The sequence below is a fragment of the Thermobia domestica genome, chromosome 17 (genome assembly GCF_964235325.1).
Source record: "Thermobia domestica chromosome 17, izTheDome1.hap1.1, whole genome shotgun sequence".
NCBI classification, from domain to species: domain Eukaryota; kingdom Metazoa; phylum Arthropoda; class Insecta; order Zygentoma; family Lepismatidae; genus Thermobia; species Thermobia domestica.
Window position 1 is genome coordinate 38,280,544 of NC_137470.1, and position 19,990 is coordinate 38,300,533.

At 33.9% G+C, this 19,990-nt stretch overlaps 1 protein-coding gene across 1 annotated transcript in view; it reads right to left on the reverse strand.

Moving 5' to 3' along the window:
* Positions 1-19,035, reverse strand: part of LOC145674337 (uncharacterized) — a 72,829-nt gene extending 53,794 nt beyond the window's left edge. Inside the window, exon 1 of the mRNA XM_081744269.1 lies at positions 18,953-19,035. The gene's annotated coding sequence lies outside the window, so the exon portion shown is untranslated. The remainder of the gene's footprint in view (positions 1-18,952) is intronic.
* Between the last annotated feature and the right edge of the window lie 955 nt (positions 19,036-19,990).

Below are 19,990 nucleotides of genomic sequence, written 5' to 3' on the forward strand. Positions count from 1 at the left end.
TATTATGATAAATTTGGGTGTTCCACCTCGTTCCCTTTTAGGGGTACAAAATTGTCAAAATATAAACGTAAGCAATACGTTGTACCACGTGTTTGGTCTTTTGGCCCAATTTATCCTCTTGCATGAGGTTATATTACCTTATATGGTTATATGGTTATGTATAGGGGTCTATTCCCTATCATAAGACATAGGTACATTTGTGCACCCCGGGAGGGGTACTTTGGCCCACCCCTTAAATTTTAGAAATTGCTCATTTTATATATTTGATATTATAGTACCGGACCTTAACATGTATTATTATGATAAATTTGGGTGTTCCACCTCGTTCCCTTTTAGGGGTACAAAATTGCCAAATTTTAGTACAACCACGTGTATGGTCTTTTGGCCCAATTTATCCTCTTGGATGAGGTCCTATTACCTTATATGGTTATATGGTCATGTATAGGGGTCCATTACCTATCATAAGACATAGGTACATTTGTGCACTCTTTAAATTTTTTTGGGAGGGGTACTTTGGCCCACCCTTACATTTTGGAAATTGCTCATTTTATATATTTGGTATTATAGTACTGGACCCTAACATGCATTATGATAAATTTGGGTAGTTCACCTTGTTCTCTTTCATGCGTAAAAAAAATTGCCAAATTTTACTACAACCACGTGTTTGGTATTTTGGTTCACCCCTTGGATGAGGTCCTATTACCTTATATGATTATATGGTTATGTATATTGGTCCATTCCCTATTATAAGACATGGGTATATTGATGCACCCTTTAAAAAATTTGGGAGGGGTATCTTGACTCATCCACTCAGTTTTAGAAATTGATTAATATAAGCATTTGGTATCTTCGTACAGGTCTTCAATATGTACAACTATAAATTTGGATGGTCCACATCGTTCCCTTTCATGGGTAAAGAACTACCAAAAATCAAATTTCGGATGTTATTGACCCCTATTTAATATGTTATATGGTTTATTACCTCTATATGTTTATGTTCTCTTTTAAATTTGGGGATTATCAAATAACAAAATTCGGTAAACGTTTTCTAGGACCCATTGGTATTCCTCTTATGGCCAAATATTCAAAATTTAAAGGTTATTGACCGGCTTTATTATTGAATAAGTACAGGATTTATTACTTTTTCATAAGACACAGGTGTATTTGTGTACCAATCTTAAATTTTGGGAGGGGTACATTTCTTATTGTCATATCAATAATTGGTAATTGTTCTTTGGGTAAATCATTGTGATCACGTGATCAGTTATTGACCTATGATGGGATTAGGAGTCCAGGACATTGGTACATTGAAACTTTGTAGGATAATTTGAGAATGCGTCATTGGTATTGATTATTACAGCCAAATATAAACGTAAGCAAGACGTTGTACCACGTGATTGACCTTGATGAGGTAGTGTACAGGGATACATAGCTAACCTTATTGAATCTTATGACTCATAGTCTTAAGGGAATACATGCTACAACACTGGCAAAGTTATTGTTAATGCAATTTCATTGGCTGATCACTATCTTTCGTGCAATCTGATTGGTTGATCACTATCTTTCGTGCAATCTGATTGGTTGATGAGTTTTAAATCTTTGCTGTATTCAGTTTTTAAGTTTTCTTTTACATTTAAAAATCTTGTTTTCGTTCAACATTTTGCACTCAATGATAAATATGATCAAAACCGTTTATTTGTTAATCGAATAGTTAAAAACCGGATACAGTTTGACGGTTAACCGTGAAACGTAAAAACTTTTTAGTTTGAAAATTTTTTGTTTGAAAGTTTTTGTTTGAAAATTCTTGCTTTCAAATTTTTTGTTTGAATTTTTTGTTTGAGAATTTTGTTTGAAATTTTTTTTGACAACTTTTGTTTCAAAATTTTTTGTTTAAAATTTTTTGTTTGAATTTTTTTTTCGTTTCAAAATTTTGTTTGATTTTTTCGTTTGAAATTTTTGTTTGAAATTTTTTTCGTTTGAAATTTTTTGTTTGCAAATTTTTGTTCGAAAATTTTGTTTAAAATTTTTTGTTAGAAATTTTTCGTTTCCAAATTTTTTGTTTGAAATTTTTTGTTTCAAAATTTTGTTTGAAATTTTTTTCGCTTTAAAATTTTGTTTGAATTTTTTTTTGGTTTGAAATTGTTTGTTTTAATTTTTTTTCGTTTCAAAATTTTGTTTCAAAGATTTTTTGTTCTAAATTTTTGTTTCAAAGTTTGTGCACCCATTAGTAAAGAACTGGAACTGTTTAGAACAAAAACCTTTGACAACATTGTGGTGCAATAGTACACGTCAGAACCTGGGGTTGTACTTGAAATGAAAAAACACAATTCATTGAAATGGATCATTTTATTACACTCCACATACATCCATACCAGATAGTGGTTCTGGATATTGTCGATACAATGTATTTTGAACTTCTTGCACTAGTTTGTCTTTAGCATATAATTTTAATTCCAGTTGAAGTCTTTTAAGGTCTAATGCAATATCAATTGGTGGAAACTCAATGTCCATTTGATCACAAATAAACTGTTTATCAATACAGGTATGCACCCACGAACGATGTTGACAACCATCACAATATCTAGATACATGTTGTACAATATGCATAACACATTTTTCAAAATAGTACTTTTTCAGGAATATACTAGTTTTGTTGCACACTTCCACTGCATATTTCACACACTGGAATACGCTGATGAATTTGTTCCATTCTGTTTGTGTTAGATACACCATGTTGCGAGGGACATGGAATGTACTCTTTTTACGTAACAACACCATCTTCTCTTCGAGGACTGTACGCATCACCACTTCATGATTTGAGCCTAATGATTTGACTATGGTCACATTTAGCTCATCATGAAAATAATCGTTCATTTGGTCGATTCGTGAACATAATATTTGCCATTCTTCACAGGTCAGTTGTACACCAAATTGTTCTGCTTTGCCCAATCGAATCACAGGTTCAAATGTTCTAGCACTGATACCAATCATCACATGTTTTGTTTGAAATATATTTATTGGATAATAGCTTGCGAAGATGAACTCTTTATCGTTAGAAGTACACATCTTTCCTCCTGAAAAGCACTTGCTCAAACGATTTCGTGGGATGACACTGTATTTGCTGGTTTATAGTTATTGCTGACGTCATTGGTAAGGAATGTGCTGACGTTTGAATTTATGATTTCATCACAGTTGCTGACGTCATGCCGACCAACCAAATTCATACAACTACAGCTGACGTCATTGGAATGTGCTGATTCATGATTTTGCTGACGAATCTGGCTGTGTACTAAATTCAAGTTGATGACTTCGACCCAAGAATCCTTTGTAACATAAAGATACAGATCCAGTATTTAAGAAACGCTGCAGTTCTTCTTGTTTTGATGGTTCCATGGGTAAATATCTTGCTGGTAAAATTATATTCTTATCATTTTCAAGCTTCACTACGATTCTTAATCCAAACTTTGTAGGGATCATTTGGCTAGCTAAGATTCTATAAGGTACATTCTGTTGTAAATCAGTAATCTTGGTAAATGATTTCATCACATCACGCGTGTTTAGAAACTGCAGACAAGTAGCCATGATGATGTTATCATGAATACTAACTCGAACGATGATGCAAAACTGATGACGTTGCATTATCATGTTCTGACGTGCACCACAATGTTGCCAGAGGTTTTTGTTCTAAACAGTTCCAGTTCTTTACTAATAAGTGCACAAACTTTTAAAAATGTCAACTCAAACTTTGAAACAAAAATTTAGAACAAAAAATCTTTGAAACAAAATTTTGAAACGAAAAAAAAAATTCAAACAAACAATTTCAAACGAAAAAAATTCAAACAAAATTTTGAAGCGAAAAAAAAATTTCAAACAAAATTTTGAAACAAAAAATTTCAAACAAAAAATTTGGAAACGAAAAATTTCAAGCAAAAAATTTTAAACAAAATTTTCGAACAAAAATTTGCAAACAAAAAATTTCAAACGAAAAAAAAATTCAAACAAAAATTTCAAACGAAAAAATCTCAAACAAAATTTTGAAACGAAAAAAATTTCAAACAAAAAAATTTTAAACAAAAAATTTTGAAACAAAAGTTGTCAAAAAAAATTTCAAACAAAATTCTCAAACAAAAAATTCAAACAAAAAATTGGAAAGCAAGAATTTTCAAACAAAAACTTTCAAACAAAAAATTTTCAAACTAAAAAATTTTTACGTTTCACGGTTAACCGTCAAACTTTATCCGGTTTTTAACTATTCGATTAACAAATAAACGGTTTTGATCATATTTATCATTGAGTGCAAAATGTTGAACGAAAACAAGATTTTTAAATGTAAAACAAAACTTAAAAACTGAATACAGCAAAGATTTAAAACTCATCAACCAATCAGATTGCACGAAAGATAGTGATCAACCAATCAGATTGCACGAAAGATAGTGATCAGCCAATGAAATTGCATTAACAATAACTTTGCCAGTGTTGTAGCATGTATTCCCTTAAGACTATGAGTCATAAGATTCAATAAGGTTAGCTATGTATCCCTGTACACTACCTCATCAAGGTCAATCACGTGGTACAACGTCTTGCTTACGTTTATATTTGGCTGTAATAATCAATACCAATGACGCATTCTCAAATTATCCTACAAAGTTTCAATGTACCAATGTCCTGGACTCCTAATCCCATCATAGGTCAATAACTGATCACGTGATCACAATGATTTACCCAAAGAACAATTACCAATTATTGATATGACAATAAGAAATGTACCCCTCCCAAAATTTAAGATTGGTACACAAATACACCTGTGTCTTATGAAAAAGTAATAAATCCTGTACTTATTCAATAATAAAGCCGGTCAATAACCTTTAAATTTTGAATATTTGGCCATAAGAGGAATACCAATGGGTCCTAGAAAACGTTTACCGAATTTTGTTATTTGATAATTCCCAAATTTAAAAGAGAACATAAACATATAGAGGTAATAAACCATATAACATATTAAATAGGGGTCAATAACATCCGAAATTTGATTTTTGGTAGTTCTTTACCCATGAAAGGGAACGATGTGGACCATCCAAATTTATAGTTGTACATATTGAAGACCTGTACGAAGATACCAAATGCTTATATTAATCAGTTTCTAAAACTGAGTGGATGAGTCAAGATACCCCTCCCAAATTTTTTAAAGGGTGCATCAATATACCCATGTCTTATAATAGGGAATGGACCAATATACATAACCATATAATCATATAAGGTAATAGGACCTCATCCAAGGGGTGAACCAAAATACCAAACACGTGGTTGTAGTAAAATTTGGCAATTTTTTTTACGCATGAAAGAGAACAAGGTGAACTACCCAAATTTATCATAATACATGTTAGGGTCCAGTACTATAATACCAAATATATAAAATGAGCAATTTCCAAAATTTAAGGGTGGGCCAAAGTACCCCTCCCAAAAAAATTTAAAGAGTGCACAAATGTACCTATGTCTTATGATAGGTAATGGACCCCTATACATGACCATATAACCATATAAGGTAATAGGACCTCATCCAAGAGGATAAATTGGGCCAAAAGACCATACACGTGGTTGTACTAAAATTTGGCAATTTCGTACCCCTAAAAGGGAACGAGGTGGAACACCCAAATTTATCATAATAATACATGTTAAGGTCCGGTACTATAATACCAAATATATAAAATGAGCAATTTCTAAAATTTAAGGGGTGGGCCAAAGTACCCCTCCCGGGGTGCACAAATGTACCTATGTCTTATGATAGGGAATAGACCCCTATACATAACCATATAACCATATAAGGTAATAGAACCTCATGCAAGAGGATAAATTGGGCCAAAAGACCAAACACGTGGTACAACGTATTGCTTACGTTTATATTTTGACAATTTTGTACCCCTAAAAGGGAACGAGGTGGAACACCCAAATTTATCATAATAATACATGTTAAGGTCCGGTACTATAATACCAAATGTTTAAATTGGGCAATTTCCAAAATTTAAGGGGTGGGCCAAAGTACCCCTCCCAAATTTTTAAAGAAGTGCACAAATGTACCTATGTCTTATGATAGGGAATAGACCCCTATACATAACCATATAGCCATATAAGGTAATAGAACCTCATCCAAGAGGATAAATTGGGCCAAAAGACCAAACACGTGGTACAACGTATTGCTTACGTTTATATTTTGACAATTTTGTACCCCTAAAAGGGGACGAGGTGGAACACCCAAATTTATCATAATACATGTTAAGGTCCGGTACTATAATACCAAATGTTTAAATTGGGCAATTTCCAAAATTTAAGGGGTGGGCCAAAGTACCCCTCCCAAATTTTTAAAGGAGTGTACAAATATACCGATATCTTATGAAAAGGAATGGACCCCTATACATGACCATATAACCATATAAGGTAATAACATCTCATCAAAGGGGATAAAATCGACCAAAAATCAAACACGTGGTATAACGTATTGCTTACGTTTATATTTTGGCAATTTTGTGCCCCTGAAAGGAAACGAGGTGGACCGCCCAAATTTATCATGATACATATTAGGGTCCTGTACTATAATACCCAATGTTTAAATTGGTCAATTTCCAAAATTTAAGGGGTGGGCCAAGGTACCCCTCCCAAATTTTTCAAGGGGTGCATTAATATACCCATATGTTATGAAAAGTAATGGACCCCTGTATACGTCCATATAACTATATAGGGTAATAATACCTCATCAAAGGGGATAAATTAGGTCAAAAACCCCCGAAATTTAAATTTTTGGCAATTTTTTACCCATGAAAGGGAACGACATAGACACCCAATACTGATAAAGGTACATACTATGGTCCTAGGCTACCACACCAAATTTTTAGATTTGGCAATTTCCAAAATTTAAGGGGGGTGGTCCTATGTACCCCTAAAAGGGAATGAGGTGGACCACCCAAATTTATCATAATACATATTAGGGTCCTGTACTATAATACCCAATGTTGAAATTGGGCAATTTCTGAAATTTAAGGGGTGGGCCAAGGTACCCCTCCCAAATTTTTCAAGGGGTGCATTAATATACCCATGTCTTATGAAAGGTAATGGACCCCTGTATACGCCCATATAACCATATAGGGTAATAACACCTCATCCAAGGGGATAAATTAGGTCAAAAACCCCCGAAATTTGAATTTTTGGCAATTTTTTACCCATAAAAGGGAACGACATAGACCCCCAATACTGATAGAGGTACATACTATTGTCCTAGGCTACCATACCAAATTTTTAGATTTGGCAATTTCCAAAATTTAAGGGGGGTGGTCCTATGTACCCCTGCCAAAATTTAGGGGGTGGGCCATGGTACCCCTGCCAAAATTTAGAGGGGGTGGTCCTAGGTACCCCTAGGTCATTGACCCCGGCCAGGGACCATGGGTCCTGAGGCAGGGACCCAGGGGCCAAAAAGTTAGGCAAAGTGGGGCCCATACTACTACAGCCTACTGCATTTCAATTTCGAACCAACCCAGAACCAAAGACAGGTTTACAACTTTCATCGAATCTTGACAGGTGGGAGACTCCGTGTTTCATTTGTATAACATTGAAAAGAGAGGCTTACGTCCCTCTTCACATAATAACTACTAGAGATGTCGGCCTTTCACAGGCCTACGCCTTCATTACATCGCACTGGTAGGATAATACATCAACTGTCTTCAGGCGATGATATTAGACAAGAGATTAAGCATAAAACGTGTAATAAACATGGGTTAAAAGAAGTACAGTTTTCAGTCATAGACGCTCTAAAAGCAACAAAGGCACATTTAAAAATTACACAGAAAGTCCCACACGACAAATGCTGAAGTGAGTTGATTTAGGGTTTAACATCCCGTTCAGCAGTGAGGCTATATGAGATGCGGACTTACTAATTAACGGGGAAATGAAACCACATGAGCTCCTGCCGAAAATCGAACCCGGGTCTAATACTCCAAAAGCGCGTACGGTAACCGCTTAGCCACGAAGGAGCTCTACAAATGCAATACGTACAAACGATAGTGGAGCGTTTGCTGCTCAAATGGAGATTCCTACTTACAGATGGAGACTTCGCTCATATTATCCATTTGTGTTTATCCCCGCTGAGTCTCCAGGCTTACCTCTCCATCTTTCCGTCATTGCATTTGTTGAGCGTAACGTTGTGTAAATTTTGATCCGACTGCGATATATTTCAGCATTAGTGGCCTTCATTGTTTTTTGCATGTGTATCACGTGAAAATATACGGCTTTTGATCCTGTTTCATTTGACGAGTTTGTCTTAATTTCATGTCTATTAACATCTACTACATTCGGTAGTTTTATTATCATACCAGCCCGTGTAGATTCTTCACAGTACAGTTCTAAGAATAATGAAGTTAGAGGTAAATGAAAACCGTAAGTCAATCTGTACTTAAAATCTATACAGAAAGATTCAATTCGTCACAGAAGCAAGCTGCTTTACAATTATGATATATTCTATAGATCTAGGACAATTTCTGACTGAAGCTCCCAGAGATATTTAAGTGAAATTAGAGTAAAGCGAAATGTTTACTTAATGTCACACGTGAAAAAACTTACAATATTTAAATAGGAAATAGAATATTAAATGAATACATTTCACTGTTTTATTACAGGATTTTCAATACGAAGATACTCTCATCATGTTCGATGGGTCAGCAACCTTGAGTGTTTGACTGTGAGTATCGGAAAACAGCATAGTTCTGACAGCTTTATTAATTGTTCGTATCGCAGCAACATTCTAAATATTATCTTAATTTTCGACGTAGAAATTGGGCATGTGTCACTAAAGAACTAACGGAAAAGTTCGAAATGTATTTAGTTTCACGGCATTTTAACACAGATTTTATAATATACTTCAATTATGGAGGGTTATTGAAAAAAATAGTTATATGGATACATTTTAACTAAACGAAGACTCTCAACATTTAACTGAAATTAATATTGGCTTTATTTATTTAATTTTAAATTGAGAACGTTTCTTACTAGTTAAATCTAATGGCACATTTTAAAAGGGTAACATGTATAGGGCGCGAGGGATAGCATGAGCTATGACCTTGAAATCCGCCACCAACACACTTGAAAGGATCAGGCAATCGTAATAGTGTTGCTAATTGCCATAACGGTGAACTAGAATTTGGCGATTTGAAACATTTCTGGGAAGGGATGACAAAGACACTTTGAATCAATCTGCAGCCTGCATTTCTCATCTTCATTTAGAAAAATCTGAACAATAAAGTAGCATATTTATTTAATAAGATGTAAAAGTGCACTAGGTCCGTTAAAGGTTTCCTTACTCGTTTTTTTTTTAAATACATGATGATCGTAAAGTAAGCTAAAATAGCTAAAAATTATATCAATAACACCACCTATATTTACAATCCATTCATTCTGGGGATCACGACTCATGTCCTAGCCTTAGGGAAATAGTGGCTACAGACCTGTCAACTCCTTCCCCTCTCATACAGGGAAGTTTGTCATTTTCTCTGGTAAAACAAAGTGGTCCTATTGGTAACCTCCCTCCCGGGGTAGTTATTTATGACACAGATGGGGGCGTCTTAAGAGACACATGCAGAAGCCGAACTGGACACAGTGTTCTTGTGTTCAGTGAAGAGTGGTTCTTTGTGCATAGTTCTGTGTTGTTTTAGTCTGTGTTGCGTGCTGGTTTGTTCCTTTTTTTTAAATCATAATGGAGGGTAAGAAGAGCGGAAAACGTGGAGGATCGAAAGTAATTCACAGCCAAAGCAGAGATTTTGGTTAATGTTTATGATTTTATGAAGAGAGAGGCTGACAGTGGAAATCCAATTAATGTAAAAGAAGTGCAAAAGCGAGTATCTGAAGCTACCGGTGTTTCAGTAAGTACACTAAAACTTGTTTTGAGTGAGCGGGAAAAAAACAAACTCACAGGAACGACCTTTTCTACTCCGAATAAGAAGTGAGCACAACGAAAAACAAAAATCTCAGTGGATGATTTTGACAAATGCGTTATTCGTCGAACAATTAATGAATTTCATATTGTTCACGTTCAACGACCTTCTGTAAAATCACTGTTGTGAGTATTTCGAGAAAAGATTAATTTTATTGTAAGCACTTGGTTTTACGGAAAATAATCCGTTTTTTTAGGATTTAGATGGATTAAGGCTGAAAACAATAGACGACTACTTATTGAAAAAGATGAATTTCGGTCAAAGAGGTTGGCTTGTTTGCGAGCTATAGATCATTACGGTACGCAGAACCGCCCCATAATTTACATGGATGAGACGTACTTGCATTCATCGCACACAAAACAACACGCGTGGAGCGATAAGAAGAATACAAGTTTACTTACACCAATTTCTAAAGGACAACGCGTAATAATCATGCATACTGGCGGAGAAAACGGTTTCATTCCATACGCGTTAATTATGTTCAAATCTGGAACAAAATCTGGCGATTATCACGACAACATGAATTATGAAAACTATTAAAAGTGGTTGAAATCACGGCTAATTCCTAACATGCCAAGTAATTTAGTTCTTGTGATAGACAATGCACCATATCACAATGTCTGTTTAGATCCTTCACCGACATCATCATCTCGTAAAGCTGTATTGGTCGATTGGCTTGTAAGACACAATATTCCTTTCAGAGAAAATATGTACAAACCAGAACTTTATAATTTAATCAAAGCCAATAAAGCTCGTTTTCGGACATTTAAAGTAGATTCGCTCCTTGCTGAATATGGACATACAGTTCTTCGTTTGCCCTCGTATCATCCTGATCTAAAACCGATAGAGTTGATTTGGGCTGCAGTCAAAGAATATGTAGCAGCAAGAGATACCAATTTTTCCATTATTGATGCGATGAAACTCGCCGAAGAGAAATTTACAATGATAACAGCGGAAGAGTGGAAGGCTAGGTGTGACAAAGTACGAAGATGTGAACAAGCATATTTGCAAATGGAACCTCAGTTAGACGTTCTTACTGAAAACGTTACAATAAACTTAGCCGAGGACGTGACAGTAATAGTGACTCTTCTGAAGAAAGTGACGACGAGACGGAAGACGATGATGATGAGATGGATTGTATGGACGGTGTTGAGCCTTTATAAATACCTGAAGCTACAGGTAAGCCTATCATAATATATATAAGTTGCGTTAAGTAGTTATTATCCATTGTGGTTACTTATGTTGGAGGTTAGTATCGGCATGGGTTAGAAACACTACCAAAAAATCTTCCCTCCCTCTCCACTGTCACCCTCGCAGCGAATAGCGTTCCTCCTACCTCCCGCTTCTCATAGCTCATGCTATCTCTCGCGCTCTGTATTATTAATTTTGCTTTATTTTGGTTATTGAGATGGATAAATGAAAATAAGAATATTTTCATCTACCTTAATACGACTGAAAATTTACTTCAACTATGAAAAATAACGGATTACGAAGTGATATTAACTTCTATTGTATCATTTATTGGATCAGTTTAATCTTGAACCCTACGGCAATTCTAAAACTTTCGTCATACGAATATTCATTGTTTCGTAAATATAAAAACAAGTTCAAAGTACTTTGGCATATTCAGTTATGGAGCTAATTCATTCCTCAATGTATCTAGTATCATGAAAATCTAGTACATGGAAATAAATTATCGTTCGGAGGCATTAATCAAAATCTTAATACTTACTTCACTCAAACGAGAAAGTGCCACTCAAAAGATTTAAGGAAAAAACAGCTCGATTTTATATTTTATGAACAGAATCAGTTGCAGTAAATTGAATGGAGTTGAAGAGCTACGCATCTGATCGGTCTGCGTAAAGTTTGGACTAGCCACATGTCGGCTATTATCAATAAGATATCACTCTGTCAACCCAAATAACTTTGGTGTGGCTGATTCTTGCTAACTTGAAACGGAAACAAAAGATTACCTTTAAGCTCCTTGTGAAACAAAATAATAATAATAATATCAAAAATTGAAAGCACATTAAGAAAAACACATAAACATACTTGTATGGACATATAACAAGTCTTTTAGCAGCATACACGTTTCTCGAAGATGAGATCGTTTAGGGAGATAGCTGTCTTTGGTTAATGACGCAAACATAGATTATCCGATGTGATCACAAATGACCAAAAAATGAGTGGATATGCAGTGATTGTACTAGGGTAACAATTTTCGGCTAAATTGGTTAAATAGATTAGAGTTTCAACAGCAATGGTATAAGAGATGCGGATCTACAATTTCTATCCAACCATACGAGCTCCCGTCGCGAACTGAACATGGCTCTTCCCTTTGAGAACGTGTTTGCTAACTATAACTACGAGGGAGCTTGTGTTGATACGAATATCGCAGAGGATCCAAACTTCAGGGAAATCTATGTTGAACTTGTGCGGAAAAGTATGTCGGAGCACCAAAAATATAACATCGAGAATTATGTGCGCTCACGTTAAAACGCATCGAAAATAAAACGAACCCGATAATATTTGTAATAACCTTCGAGGAACGAAGATTTTCTTTTTCCTTATTTCTTTCTTTTTTTAATCCTTGACCCCAATTTTCAACAACAACCTATCCAGGACAATACTCCGACTTCAGCAACCAGAAAAAGTGCACGAATAACCTTGAAATTTTAAGGAACTGCTGTTTCCGTTCTCTGACGTGCATGGAAGTGTTATAAATGAGTCGGTTTCTGATGGGGTACAGTCAATAAGAACAACTAGCCTAAAAAAATTGACAATCCTTAAGGAAAAATATGAAGAAAAAATGCTTCAATGGTGGTAAAATGAAGGATTCCTCATCAACACACTGGAGATACTCATAAAGATATGTTCCTCAGACAATTTGGACATGTGAAAACATTACTCAGATGGAAGTTCCCCTCTCCGGCAGATTTTGCATCATCTCAATTTTTGCTTCTCCAGAGACTAAAGAACTCCAGGAGGATTCGATTTTGCTCAATTGAAGATTCCAAGGCACAGAAGAGCAGATTTCGTAACTCAACTTCTACAAGGAGTGCTCTTACTAACAGTAATAGTACTAAATGTAGAAATCTGTGAATGATAATGAGGACTATTTGGGACCTGATGATCAGTCTAGATAGGAATGCAAAAACAAAAGTAACTTACGAGTCATCTCTTTGTTTGGATGACTTCTCTAACAAGAAATATTAATTTTCATGGTATTAACAGCACAAGGATGGCAGTTTTCTGTCCAAAAACCAACAACGAACAAGCACAGTAATGACAAATGGTAATCAGTAAAACACAATCTGTGTAATATTTGTACCTTCAGCTCATGTTCTAATCTAAGAAAACAGTTAATGAACCAGACTTCATTAGGAATAGGAAGCATTTTTGCAACTGAATTTAAAAGTGTCTAACAAAAATAACGAAATGAAATTAAAAGCGCTTACAATTAGAAGGTAACCTTTTCTACATACACATGCAAGTTCATACCTACAGGTAACGACATTTAAAATGACATTATGCTATCTTGTTTCTCGGAGAAAATAGTTTAGGCGAACATATTTGTTTAAAACAATCATTACTAGCAAGTAAGGATTAGTTTGAAGAAGTATCAGGACACTCGGTTTTCTTATTGTACGCTCCTAGTCAAAATGTCCAATCCATATTCAAGAGTTTAAGTAAAACAATTAAGCATAATTCAATCTCTATTCTGACACATCTGCACAAAAGAAAATTAATTTTCTCTACATTTTTCCGCAAAGCCTCACATGCCCAGTATATAAGAGCAGTGATTATCTAGACGTTGTAACCCAACGGATATATGGTTGGTATTTGAAGCATACTCACTCGAAACGATAGGAAACAGCAAGTAATAACTGACATACTTCTTTTCACACAGATCGATTAAGCAGATGCTATGCCATCAAGGAAGGAACAATAAGAAATATTGACCATTGAATATAGTGGCTTCGTATTACAGTAAATCTCTTCTGGCTTATATATACTGTCGTTCTCAATATGGGTTGAAATGCAACTGTGAAAAAAATAAATAACAACACAATCTGTGATTGAAAAAAACATTTTTGAACAAATATAATACGTAAATATATTTGTACCTGTATTCATCATGTGTATTTAATGTAGTGCATTAGAATACATACATTAACTGAAACTTTGTACTTTTGTCTCTAATATGTATATTGTTAATATAAAGTATGTTTGTCTTGTAAACAAGTACGCTCGTATTTCGTGCAACAGGAGATATTAAGAAAGAAAATTATTCACCAATATATTACTTCATGAAAATGAACATTTGGTTTTGAGTCATTTCTAGGTTTTTCAATTTAATGTACCTATATTCATAAAATGCAGCAATGGCTAACTGACTGAACTACGTCTAGGCCAAATTTCAAAATTTAGAAAGTTAAAGCAGAGGAGGTAGATATTATTGTGAAGTACGGTACCACTAACGAATGATAGAAAGGAATGAAATAGAGATTGCAGTTGTTATACGATGGTGTGTATATCTCGGGAATGTAGGCAATTCATTTAAAATAGTTAAACACATGTGTCGAAAATTCTTATATTTGTAGCCCAAGGGAACAAGAGATAAAAAGAAACCCGAATAAATGTTAACCTAACAATAACACACCTAGAAATTCTTTAAGGACAGAGACATAAAATTTGGAATTTGGAATTCAGATTTGAAATTTATAAAATGTGTTGCAGCGTTTTTAGATTTTTCATTTACACTGAAAGAAAAAAAGTTGAAGATAGGTCATTAAACGCACATACCAGGCACTAGAACCTCGAAGAATATTTGGATTTCACAAATTCTAAATGAAAAGTGCAGGAAAGAGAAAGTAAAGCACTGTTCGGAGTAACAAGTTGGGTTTCAAGCTATTTATTAAACGAATCAACATAGGTTCAAAATAAAGAAAAAAAAATGTAATGTTTACATACCGATTCTAGAATATTATTTACAAAGTAGAACTTACGATGTTTCTTATTCATGGCTTATACTACGAGGTATTACCAAACGTTGTACATAGGGAAAACAGAAAAGCGCAACATTTTTTTCACTATATTATTTGTTCAATTTCCCTGCAATCATGTTAGTTTGTTTTTGCAGTCAACAAATAATGGCAATTAATGTAATATTGTAAGGAGCTGAAAAACCGAAGACCAAACCCAGAATTCTCAAGTACCATAAATATAAACAAACGTCAATCCCTCAGAATTTTCCAGTAATGTTCGACAATACCACTTCAACGTTCTTTTCGTTCTCATCCCTAATCAGGCTAGACAAGTGATTGCTAGACTCTTTAGCGGTACGTAGAGCGCTCACATCTGGTGCATGGGGTACCGGGTTCAAACCCTGCTCCCGCCAAGTGAACTTTGTGGTGGACAAACACCGTGTGTGTGGGTTTTCTCGGGGTTCTCCCGTTTCCTCCCACTTTCTTCATTCCACCATTTCATTCATCTCTCATAATCACCGTCTCCTATAGCCTAACCGGCATAACCGTGGGACGTAAAACTCAAAAATTTCATTTCATTTTATTGTTTTTCTTTAGCGATACGAGAGAAACGCTCGATCCTGTACCAAACAATTCGAAATTACATTTGATAGGGAAATTACCGTTTATTATATATATCAAAAATGTTACTCATGATGATTTTAAATTATTAGGATTTATAATTAGAAATGGTAAGGACTTCAGCAATATGTCAACTCTCCTGAAAATGTAAGTTGAAATATGCTGTTGTAATTTGGAACTCCTTACAACAAGAATATCGTCGACAAACTGGGAGAAGTTGAATCAAATTTTCTCAAGTATTTGATATACAAAGTAACTGAATTTTTCAATTACTTGAAAAACCATAGTACACTTGTCAACCATTTTAATATTTACTCATTAGAACAAAGGCATAATATTGTCGATTTGGTATTCCTAAAAATAAAAAATAAAAGTTCAAACCTAATTCGGTTACTCAAATTTTATATCAACATTAAACTTTCAAGTTCTTTCAGTTGGAACTAGGACTAATAACACAAGTCTTCTATTCGAAAAAGGCTACATTCAACATAATGTTGGAGACAATAAAATGGAGAATATGGACTGTCTATAATATATTGTCAAAAAGATGATAAAATTGATACATGTAAAATACCTATAAGGCACTAAGAAAACTACTGTAAAAATCTATTTGTAATATTTCAACACACTAATCTGCCTTTTGTATTGATAAATAAATGAACAAATAAAAGTTTCTCATTTTTAGGAAAATTAAATGTTGATGACTGACTAAACTTTTTTTATTACCTTTAAACTCATTTTAAATTTTGGCTACAAAAGACCTCTTTAAATGGAAAGCTTAAGTTAAACTATATAATCAACTTTTATATTTTCTGCGGATTCTTTATATTTCAAAATTTCAAAGAATGTGTTAAAAGATGATTTTTATGTTCCAGTCCATTGCACTCCTAAAGCATACTTCTATATTCAAGCTTCTTTTCTTTTCTTCTTCTTCTTCTTATTATTATTTTAAGTTGCTTGAAGCAGTTTTCATAGAACCGAAAATAATTTATTTAAGTCATTAATTGTTCGAATTTTAGATTTAAGGTATGAGATAACTATAATAAAGAAACTGGCAGCGGAATTTCTGCATTTCATGCTGTAATCATGCAACACTACAAACAATTTTATGAAAATAAAACTAAAATCTCCTCGTCGGGAATAAAACGAAAAACTGTCAGTAGATCTCTCGTACGATCAAAACGAGTTACCTCAAGAATTGTGTGTGTGTGTGTGTAAACCTTACAACGTGTCGATAATGAATAAAATAGATTCGATTTTATAACAACTTGGGAAACACTAATATTTATCTTTGACACGGATGTTATACCTCAATCTATGTAATGGAAGTGCAAAGATTTCACCAGAGCGATAGAAACAAATTTTTCACGTTCAAAATTGAGAAAATACAGCTTTTTCACCTAATATGAAAAGAATGTAATCTTTGAGCTGTTCTTTTCTAGAAGTACAGTCAATCAGTACAACTATCTTGAAATGTTGAAAACACTGCAAAAATTTTGGAAGAAAAGTGCCTCAACATTAGGAAAATGAATAATTTCCTACGAGAACACTGTGTAAGCACATAAAGCGCTGTGTGTCATTCAATTTGTGGCGCATAAACAAATACTGCCTTCTAACTCTGCTTTGCTGGCTGGATCCCGCACCATATAACTCGTTTTCTTTTCCTGACATTAAAGGCTGACTTCAAAAGAAAATCTTGAAGATGTTAAGTTGATGAAGGCAAATCCTTTATGTGAACTTAAAAGATACGTCTATTATTTTTAACAAAGTTTGAAGCACCTAACACAGAAATGTGCACATATCGCAAATAACAATTCCGAAGCTGATTTCACATCAGATAAGAATGCGGTACGTAACAAAAGTAATGAGTTGAGCACGATTTGTATGTATGTTACACCCCAGCATTGAACTAACTATTAATGAATACGGTATGAAAAGCGGATGGTAGCCTGGTGTAAAGCAGAAACGCCGAATATAACTCAGCAAATACAAAAATCGAAGGAACACGACTAGGGGAATATAATCCTTATGAGTGCAATCCCTGTTTTACTGAAGAAAATAAAATGATGATTCCATAATGAATAATAAACATTATTGCAACTAACATAGATAGAACACTTAATAAAAGGATGAAAAATGTGACCTAAAACTCGAAGTGCTTTCAACTGTAAGATAATATTTTCCATATACACACTCAGAAGTTGGAATACTTCATTACATATTATGTCTTTCTTCATACCTTCTCGACAAATAAGTATTTATAAACGATCATTTCTGTTTGAAACGTGCACTACTAGCAAGTGCTAGCTCTTATCAGAACATAAAAAATATTTGATTTTATTATTATATACTTCTTATCATAAAAATCTAGACACAAGATTTTTAAGAGTAAAACCCACACAAGTGAGCACAGCTCTATCTCCGCAGATCTAGATTATAGAAAATTAATTATCACAATATTTTCTTCAAAGAATAACATGGACAGCATATATAGAAAACGATTAATTTAGATGCTACTACAAAATGGTTATATTATCGGCACTTAAAAAATAGTAACACAGAGAATAACAAGAAACATGGTAAGTCAAGAACTGACAAATTTAATTACAGATTGTCCAATTCCATGTATGTCAAGTAATCAAGAAGACAAAAGAAAGGAACAAGGTGTATAGCGTAGGGGCATACGGGAGTAGATACTATATATTGACGTATTTCTCACTATGGCTTCAAATGCAATATATTTGGAATTATTTAATTTTGTGCTAAGAATCTGCGTTTGACAAAGATTATGCACAAATAATAATTAAAAAAGCAAGATAAAATGCATACCAAATATATATAGTGTAATGTATTAGAATACAATATATAACTAAATTAAAACTTTTCATGCTTCTAGCTGGTACTAGTAAACAATGAAATACACAAGGATTTTGGTCATCTAAACAAGAATTCTAGACTTCCGTGCAACAGAAGTCAAGCAACAAAAGAATTCACTAGCTATCTTTATAATCACTCACAAACTTCTTACTGTGAATACGTTCGAAGGCCTAACTTTTACTAATTTAATAAGCGGTCCATTATATGCAGAAATACCATGTTTTTAACCTATTTCAGAGTACAATTTACGAATTAGCCTCTATAAAGTTTCTTATTCAAACCTTACCCCGTGTATCATTATTAAATGTTGCATGCATAGCAAGACGCAAAAATATAAAATTATACTGCATTCTATTATTTATTCAAATTCCTTGCAATTATATTACCACATATTTACCTAAAGAAAGAAAATGCAATTAACAAAATATTGCAAGTAGGTGAATGCCTAAAAATTTACATCACGATTAACCCTAAATGTGATAAATGTAACCGTACCTTAATTCCTCAGAGTTGGCCTCCAATTCTCGACAATCATCGTCTTGAGCGTTGTCTTCGCTCTTATCACTACTACTGCTAGAGCAGTGATTACTTAAATATTCATCCCTACGACAAAAATCTCAGAATGTTGTATTACGTAAACTGATTTTACTGTGGAATGTTTAACACACTAAAATGAATTATACATTTACAAACGACTCATTAATTATAATGCTATTGAACTCTCTTTACAAACTGCTACTACATCATTTGTATTAAAGGACATCCTAAATGCCTTAACAGGTAAAATTTAATATTGTTATATCCATCTGTTAATTTTTGCTGATTTTCAATATTTCAAAAAACAATGAACGTATCTAAAAGTGATGTTTATGTTCCAGGTCACTAGTATTAATATGGAATAGTTTGGAACTGCAAATTTATATAGTCCCATTTATTATTTCCCTTTGTAGAATGTGGCGAAATGGCATAGAATTCTGAAATTTTGTAATGCTGTAAATAACTTTCAGAAAATAATCTTTACATCGACAATTAAACGAGATACTATGTAACCATATACATGAGTACCCATAGAGATGATCTTGGATAGAAAAGTGCACCCAGTTCAAGCTATATCTTTCAAAGTGTCAAGGACACAAAAAAAGAAGAACATATTGTTGCTAACTGCAACCCGAAAAATATAAGCAACAAAAATTTCCATGTGTATTTTGTAATCATACCAACTCTTCTTACTGTGAATAACTTGTATAGAAGTCTCGAAGTGACAAGTTACACCGTGTTAAACACGCTTTGTGCTTTCTCTAACTGCAATTATTCAATGCTTTCAATTTGCAGCTGGCGAGATTATATAGTGAATTTTCTCACTAATTTGAATGTTGGCAATACCAGACGTGCTACCTAGAAATATATTGTATATTACTATAATAATTCCTATGTTAGTAAGTAGAAAAATGAATTGTACACATAATGTACAATCCAGGTATTTCTGTGTCAAATAGTTGTACTAATACAGGCTTTAACCGCTATATGAAACAA